This window comes from Haliotis asinina, chromosome 5 (genome assembly GCF_037392515.1).
Source record: "Haliotis asinina isolate JCU_RB_2024 chromosome 5, JCU_Hal_asi_v2, whole genome shotgun sequence".
Classification (NCBI taxonomy): domain Eukaryota; kingdom Metazoa; phylum Mollusca; class Gastropoda; order Lepetellida; family Haliotidae; genus Haliotis; species Haliotis asinina.
The window spans coordinates 49,086,197-49,095,899 of record NC_090284.1 but is presented as its reverse complement, the minus strand read 5'-3'; positions in this window follow the sequence as shown (position 1 = coordinate 49,095,899).

Here is a 9,703-nt window from a genome sequence, read left to right as displayed (position 1 = left end):
AGGTTAACGAAACAGGCCACGCTATAGTGGTTTTATTATTACATTATAAAGACAAAGCAGCCGAGCAGAAATCAGCGTAATTCACAAAAGCACGAGGTGCACGCGCCCAGTGGTAAACTATGTTGTGCGTGTCAGTTTATTACCATGTGTTTAGAGCATGGCTCAGATTGTCGTTTGAAAGACGTTCAAACGACCTGGTGAGAAGGCGGATGACAGCAGATTTGAAATGTCGAAGTTTAAAGTTACAGGTAAAGAACGAAGGGCCCTTCTTGTCCCACTGGAAATGCCACAGTTTAACCTTTCACCTTTGAACTGTTATGAAAATTAAATTATAAGATATGATGAAATGACCAAAAGCGTTCCCTCTATCTTCTGACAATCACCCCAAAACACACGCACGCACGCACGCACGCACGCACGCACACACACACACACAGGCTAAAAGCGGCCTAAAACCATACTCGCATTGTTAATACGACTGTTTACATATCGCAAGAAAGTCGGGGTGATAGTGTAGCCAAATGGATGGTCACGAAAAAGACCGACTTCGATGGATCCCCATAGTCATGTTATTGCTGCGATGTTGCTAAAGGCGGAGTAAAACCATACTTACCCTTTCACTCTCTGTGCGAAAGAAATAGACATCAAGGTAGCCATTTCAGTTAATATCTCTTTCTTTCCTCTGCTGAATGTCGCGTGCCAGTTCCAGGACTCATTGTAAAGCAACGGTCCACATAAACCGTCCAAATGTTTTGTTAATGATCGGAATTACCCAAAATATCGTATTCGCTGATAAAAAAATGCCTAACCGAGAGATGAATGTACATGTCAAGTATTTCTTTAAATTAGCAAATGTTTCGTTTGAGATTCGATCGTGTGAAGAATTTGTCTGTAAGAATCTATGAAATGTCATATCCAGGTTCCAGAAAGAGTTGCGTCCCTTGTATTGCGATCGCCACTTGCCTCGTGAAAGCACATCAGTTTATTCAGTTGTGTGAGTGTAGTGCATGTAGAAAACGTAATCTATTTTACCTTTCCCTATCTCATATAGGTATAGTCTATAAAATGCTTCATGCGAGTCTGGACTATCCACTCATTGTTAAATACTGCCTTAAAATGTACATAAATATATGCAGTAAAACATCGACATAAAACATATATGCCTTTGCTTTAACACAGCCGTGGTTCTCGTTTCAGAATAGTGATGTTTGCACTCTTACATATATGGTTGTGGTGAGGTAGCATAGTAGTTGAAGCGTTCGATCGTCACGCCGAAGGTACGGGTTCGATTCCCCCAGTGGGTACGTGTGAGGCCATTCTTGTACACCCCGCCATGATGTTGCTGGAACATTGCTGATTAAAATCGGCAAGAAATCATACTCCCTCGTTCACCTTCATTTATGATCATTTAAGGCAGACTTAGTGCTAACGCATCTTCGTGGAACGAGGTCCTAGGCTGATGTCGTGTTTAAAGACAGTTGTGTAGAGGGGATTCTCATAGGACCAAGCGTATAATTTTATACCATACACCGATAAATAGAACTTAGGTCAACGTGTTTTCGAACCAGCGGAGCACGAATACCGTTTTACACGAATGTATTTCGTTTTTATTAAGGTATTATTTCGTTAGCTGCTGTTTGATCAGTTTTATACGAGTGACTATATACTGTGTACACATTTATTCCGTTTATTAATGAAAGAAACGGTTCGATGGAAAAGTGCGTTATATCTATAAAGGAAATTGATTCTATTTATCAACGCTATTTAACCATGTTTGTAGTTTGCACGGTCTTGCATTAACAACTTATTTATTTTTGCATTTGAAAGATATAACCTTTACTTTGAAAGATGGGAAATTGGGTTAAGTGTTGATTCAGTTAAACGCCTTTTCTGTGTTCCTTGTGGAAATATATCAAGTGTTTCTCATAAACAAAAACAGTTATCCTAAAGTTTAACATTTCTGTCAAATACATACAGATTATGTACAAGCTGTATACTGCGGTTACAGTTCTCTTTTCATTAAATGTAGGTAACCAAAGTTATAAAAAGTTGAAAAAATGATAGAATTACTGAAGCCTAGTCACATGTTAGCTGTGCAGTATGCTAACTGATGAATTAGTCACCTAATTGTGAAATCTGTTATGGTTATGCTGATGTTCAGTTATTGTATGAATGGCTGAGATTTTATTTCTAGGTTTGTTGACCCGTGAAGTCCCCGGGGTAGAATAGGCCTTCAGCAACCCATGCTTGCCATAAAAGGCGACTATGCTTGTCGTAAGAGGCGACTAACGGGATCATGTCATCGGTTCCCAATTGCGCAGATCGATGCTCATGTTGTTGATCACTGGATTGTCTGGTCCAGACTCGATTATTTACAGACCGTCGCCATATAGCTGGAATATTGCTGGGTGCGGCGTAAAACTAAACTCACTTACTCACTCTAGGTTTGCTCATGTTCAGTCACCCAATTTATCAGTCTCACAGTTGGGTTAATATTTGCGCATGATTTTTGGACTGTCAACATTACTGCTCGACAACCATTAGATAGCCAGCGCAGTGAACGCGTTTGTGACAAGCAGGCGGGACAAGTAATCTGGACGAATACACTTGGTTGCTACAGGTAGATTGGCGATTAACAATACATGCTGACCGTGGCGTGAAATCAATACCGCTACTGTTTAACACGTGTCTCGTAGATCGATTTAGTTCAGCAAAACACCATCACGACACGATTCGAGGAAATTGAACTTTTCAATATTTGGACGACAACCTATTTCCCTCTGTTTTTTTCAAACGGAATGTTCTGGATGGCGTTTCCATATATGCAAATTGGGGTCATTTGTCAGGTCGTAGCTCATCTAATACGTGTCAAGCGGTAGAACACATATTCACCAGTGTATTAAAGCGTATGGAATTATGGCAATGTCCTGTATCTGTCTCGCTCCCTAAGTCATTCTAGATTATAACAATATTACAGTAGTTACAAGCAGGCAGCATGCAGAGTGTAATAGACCTGAGTCTTCCTCGTTCATCCAGTGTCATTATTCAGTAAGCAGTACGAGAAACAGCACAGTCCCATGTACAACAGAGATGGAACAGTGGGCGGAACCTGGTCATCCTCTGTTTTCTCCATGATAAATATCCGGAACCCTGTCGATTCCACGTCTCGGTCTGTGTCTGAATCGAGGACTCTAATCTGATTTCTCTGAAGGTCTGTGCTAAGTTGGAGAAAGAGGGTATTAACAGGTTAACGCCATTTCAATGGAATAGGAATAGAAAAACCTTGGTAACAGAGAATTGGTTTGATGTATTTCAGTTAGTTTGTGCAACAGATCATATATCAGCTTGGCGTGACGTGAGGGTGGAATTCAGTGTTTCCCTAAGAATGTATAAAGAGAAAAATGCAACTCAGATTTGGCATCCGTCTAACATTCGCTTGGATATATATTTCATACATGTATATGTAGACACGATAGATTTACTTCAGGGAGTGAATGAATGGGTTTAGGTTTGCGCTGCACTATCAGCAAGGTTTCTTCAGCTAAACTATTACAATGGCCTTTGTCAGAGGACATCACCGTTTCCAATAAAAGAGTATTCCAGCTGTATGTCGGCGGTCTGTAAATATTCAAGTCTGGATCAGACAGATCAGCAGCTCGATCTACGCAACTGGGAACATGTGTCAACCAGGTCAGCCAGCTTCACCAGCCGATCCCGTTAGTCGCCTGTTGCAAGCATGGGTCATAAAGGTTTGACAATGGGCAGGTATACGGACCATCCTCGATATATCCTTTTGATGAGGCCGTGCAACAACATACCCAACTCACAGGACAGTAGGTGTCCAGACACATGTCATCAGATCCCATTTAATGGTCATGATGCTGATCAGTTGATCGTCTGGTCAAGGCTCTATTATTTACAGGCCATTGCTACATACTGAAAATTTGCTGAATGCGGCGTTAACCAACCAACCAACGAACCAACCAACCAACCAATCCATGAAGGTATGGAGTTGCACTTCACTTGACATCGTTTTGTGGTATCCAGTGTATAAAAATTATTTTTGGACCCGTGAAGGTCCCGGGGTAGAATGGGCCTTCAGCAACCCATGCTTGCTATATAAAATCGACTATGCTTGTCGTACGAGGCGACTAACGGGATCGGGTGGTCAGGCTGTTTGACTTGGTTTACACATGCCATCGGTTCCCAATTGCGCAGATCGATGCTCATGTTGTTGGTCATTGGATTGCCAGGTCCAGACACGATTATTTACAGATCGCCACCATGTAACTGGAACATTGCTGAGTGAGGCGTAAATATAAACTCACTCACTCACTCAAATATTTTTTTGAAGTTCGTGTACAGCTACTTCATGGTTTTTATGGTGAAACACTTCCTTATGAAATACCGGACCTAATAAATCAACAGCATTCATTGTCTCAGCACTCGACAACCTCTACACATTTTATGATCTTCTTAGGAAAATACTTGTACACCGTCTATATTATGCACACTGTCAGTCACAGCGACATGTGATTGAATTACTGGAAAGGAATAACATTTAATAGGAGATCGTGACAAGTCGAGTACAACCATATCTTAAAGTAACTTTGAAGTGGTGACCTCCCAAATTTTTAAATGCTCTTTTTAAACATATGAGAGTCGACGTTACATGGTGGCCATTTTCTCATGTCACCGTAAACTTAAACGTATTACGACCGTGACAGGGGTGGGTTGGTTGTTAACGAGATACACAGCAGTATTCCAGCCATATGTGCTGGTCTGTAAATAATGGAGTCTGGACCAGAAAAAAGTGTCCAACAGCATGAGAATTGGTCTATAGAATTGAGATACAATAACATGTGTCAACCAAGTCCGCGAACTTGACCACCTGATCCCAGTTCTAACCTGGACCATCACGGGTGGTGACAGAGGTGTATACCGAGTGTATAGGAGTATAGGAAGTTTGCTCGGACTTGAGCTGTGATATCAGTAAGGTTAATGGCACTTCCTGAAGTTTGTAATACTTTTGGACTGGACATTAAAGGAACAATTATTTACTATTACATTACCTACTTGTTAGGTGGTATTTTTTGAACTGGTTACTGACTGGTTTGAGAGCGAAGTTCACACCACTGATATTACTTTCGTGTTACTGACTAGGTTGAGAGCGAAGTTCTCACCACTGATATTGCTTTCGTGTTACTGACTGGTTTGAGAGCGAAGTTCTCACCACTGATATTGCTTTCGTGTTACTGACTGGGTCGAGAGCGAAGTTCTCACCACTGATATTGCTTTCGTGATGCTCTTTGGAGGGATGGGGTAAGATTAGATAAGATTAACTTTTTTTTCATGGACGAAATTCTTTTTGTATCTTAAAAGACCTCAAATGAATATATACAAAGTTCCCATAAAATATACACAATAATTACACGCACAAACAAAATGCTGATGATAAATGAATGCCGATGATAACAGTTACTAATACATAGGTAAGTATAGAGGCAAACTTAGTCGTCGCATGACTATTCCAAAACATTTGTTGAATACATAAGAATACTAGACGGTATGAAGGACTGTCTAGCTCTGTTTGCTTTGAGTGAAGGTAATCGAAAGCAGTGTCCAGATAGAAGTAGTTCAAGATGGTGAGATGAAATATGGGTACTATCAATTTTATTTTTAGTTGCCTTTATGACAATCTGTCGCTCCACTACCACCTCTCACTCCAGATCAAGATGGGTTAAGCACCTAGAGAAGACACAGTTGAATACCATGTTGTTGTCTATTGTGCATGCAGTGAATGAAAAGAAATGTGTGATGAATCAAATGTTATGCAAATTCTTATTTGTCAGGAAAGTGGTGTTCGTCGCCGACAGCTGCATTCCCAAGGCCCGCAGGAGACCTGTGAACGTAGGTTAGAACCCCACATTTGTCATGTTTCTACCCTTTTCAGCATAAAACCTGTCCGCTTTGGTGTCATCGAAGGATCATAGCTGGCTGTCGAGTTAACCTCCACTCCAGCACCAAAATGTCACGCCATGATAACTGACGCACTATTCAAAGCGCGGATGAAACCTAGTCTCCCTCAAAGCTGGTCAGATATATCTTGAGCTTTAGTCAAGTCCGAATCTTTTTACAGTATATTAAAAGTGCATATGCGGTATATATAAAATGTCAATAGCAGTTGTCTACACGTTTTTGAAACATTTAAAGCATAAAACCTTACGGTTGTAATCGCAGCGTCTATAAGCATGGCACACGAACTCACTGGTGTGCTGGAATTTCGTTGGGATGACCTCTGACAAATGCCATACAAAGGTCAGATAACTTTCAATACAATACAGCAACCATCTTCATGTATTGGAAGTTTCCATGACCTCTGGCAAATGCTACATAAAGATTCTCATGAAAGATTTTAATACAGTGCAGTACATCTTCACATATATTAGACTCGTGAAGATCTGGGTTAGAACTGATCTTCAGTAACCCAGTGCATGCTTGTCGTATGAGGCAACTATAACGGGATCTGGTGGTCTGTCTCAACGACTTTGTTGACAGGTGTCATCGTATCCCAATTGCATAGGTCGATGCTAATGTAGTTGATCACTGCATTCTCTGATACAGACTCGATTATTTACAGATAGTCATATTTCCATATAGCTGGAATATTGCTGAGAGCTGCTTAAACCTAAACTCACTCAATCTTCATTCATTGGATGCTGTGCTGTAAATTGAGATGTCTTCTGAAAAAGGCAATGTAATAGGTCAGCTGAAGGATTTCAATGCACGACAGCAAAAATATCGTATTGTATTGTGACACATGCAATATGAAAGCGCAAACTGAAGGGCTCATTGCACCACATGGAAACATCCCAGACGCTGTGGGCCACAACAGGCATGAGAGCGACATTATTCAGGCTTTGAAGTAAAGCAAGTCCAATCCGATTGACGGAAATCTAAAAATACCACACAACCTGGCCAGCCTTAGCTGTGTTTGATACAGCACCACTAGCTGATGGAATCACTGGTAATAAAGTGGTCACGAGTCATTATCTGATGGTTCTGAGATGTCTGGTTGGATGCAGTTAATACAGAGTCGAACACTATATTTAACAACGGGCTCAGCGATTGCTCACTGTTAAATCCTTCAACAATGGACAGTGAGTCTGAAGTGCGACGATGCGCCACAGTATGGTGCACACCTTCTGTTTTGGCTAGGGCGTTTTAATTAGTCCCCGTATAAAAGGGACATTGTTGTTAGGTGGTAGTGTTATTACTACCCATCAAAAGTTTAACTGTAGACACTTACTTCAGTCAGCTGTTCTAAATTACTGCAAATATTCCATTCTGTTAAAAAAACACTGTTTACTCATCGGCTGATGTATTGTAAAGACATTTGTAAGGTTAAAATAATTGCCATGAGTTCAGTGCTGAATGAAAATCAGTGAAAATTGGCAAATTATCAACAAAACCTAACACCAAAACGCAGCTGCTGCACGATATTTGCACATGCAAGCAATTTGATGCATGATCCTCGTGCAGTTTATCTGCATAAATTTTGCAGTTGGTTTCCCCAAGTTAGTGGGAAAAATTATTTTTGATATAACCAGAGACCATCTTTTATATGGTATCTGGTGTAACCATATACATATACGCAGCATATAGTAAGTGCTCTAAGTGGGGCTAAACTTTCGATGGGTAGTACACGTAGTCTTTTCATTGTACCATATTGTTACATTTAAGGTTCAGTTTGGGACCGGAGATAAAGATTATTGTGGAAGCGTCTAGGGTTAATCCAGCGTAGTAAAGAGATATAGATAACGCTGACTAGTCTCCAAAATGAAGATATTTTACAGAAAAATAAATAATACATCATGAAAAGGAACCCAGAGATTCTCTTCATTTTCCTTATGTAAGCTTGACTGGCCACATATTCTAGACTTCATGTGAGGGGGCAGTGAGTACCTCGTGGTTAAAGTGTTCACTCATCACGCAAAAGAGCCAGGTTCAGTTCCCCACATGGATACAATATGTGGAGCCCATTGCCAGTGTCGCCTGCCGTGATAGTGCTGAAAGTGGCGTAAAACTGAACTCCCTCTCTCTTGGTCATTGTCCTGAGCACCATGTGCATGGGTAAAATCCTTCGGTCAAGTTGATGATCTGCTTAATCACTTCCCGTAAATGTCATAAATGGAAAAGACCTGCGTCTCACGACTAAAAGCAACTGAAGGGTCCATCCACTTCTTCAAGACATTGAACCTGTAAGGTACGAAGTATCCCTACAATGGACATGGCCTGGTGCATCTTTGACCCCATGTTTGTCCATGGGATGCTGCACGCAAACACCTAATAACTGTCATTAATATAATCATCTCACTGGCCGTATAATATAAATGATTTTCTTGGCACCTGTGGGATAGTGGTTCAATACCAGAACCATCCTTTTATATCATGTCCAATGAAATGTCAATTTTTATTGATGGCTTGTGAAGCAGAGATCTTCACTAATGCAGATTCGATTGTTTTAATTGCTGTATTTTTTATAGGAATTTTAGGAATTGGCTCTATGAGAATATCCTCTATGAGAGCTGTATTAAGCTGTATTGACTTCGTTTTGAAGTCAACATTTTCAGTATGACGAATACTTGTACAGAACAGTACAAGTCTGTTGTAGAAATGAAACATCATCACATTTTGTCTCCTATATCCAGCAGTTGACTGACTGTCTGCTGTGCAACTGGAAGAGTATTAGTTTTGACTGCTCTGTTCAGGACAAGATGGCCAGTGGGGTGACTGACTGTTGGGTTGACCCTGCATTGTCTGCTTGAAGATGATATAATGCCCCTATAAGGAGTGAGTGGGTGAGCTGGTTTTAGCAACATCATGTTTTGGCATCTGAAATGGGCTTCACACAAGGTAGCCATGTTGGGTATTGAGCCCTGGTCTGCAACCTGGGCCCTTATTCGTTCGTAACCTTAAAGGACCACTAAACTCACTGTTTTGGTACTCTTTTTATCACTGCATATGAAAGGCTTCTGATTAGTCATAAACGAAACACCATTTCTTTTTAAAAAATCGTGGTTAATTAATACCAAGCGCGTAAAATTTGCTAAAAGCCGTCTGCTTCTCTCTCGCCCGCAAACGAAACCGCATACAGGTTACGTAACTCTGTCGCCAGATCCCTAGAGTGACGTCATAGGCGTCATTTCCAATTAAATGTATAGAAAATGTGTACTAAGCTCGTCATTTTGCTGATTTCTCGACGTCACCAAAGACATGCCGAATTGTTGTGTTGCCGTCAATTGTTCCTTGGGGTCGGGTGATAGTGTCACTATGCATAGATTTCCACCAGACTCCGTAGTTTGTGCTTAAATTGGTTGTTAGTGTGTGCGAAGTGAGCGTTGTGGAAGCCTGTGGTATATACTAAATCGGATGGTTCGCCCCCTACCACGCTTCAGGGATAGAAAATGGAGTTCAAGTTTCATCGAGTTTATAAAATCAAGACTGCTTACTACATATTGCTTACCAAAAGGATTTTGCATGGATATAACGCTTTTTTCCTCGGAAACGAGGTTGTGGTCGAAGTGACAATAATATCGTAAGCAATATTATATTGACCCCTTATATTGACCGCTTCCAAGAGTGAAATTGTTATGTTATAAGTAATGTCATGTAAAATCCTAATGTCCATCAATAAAATACA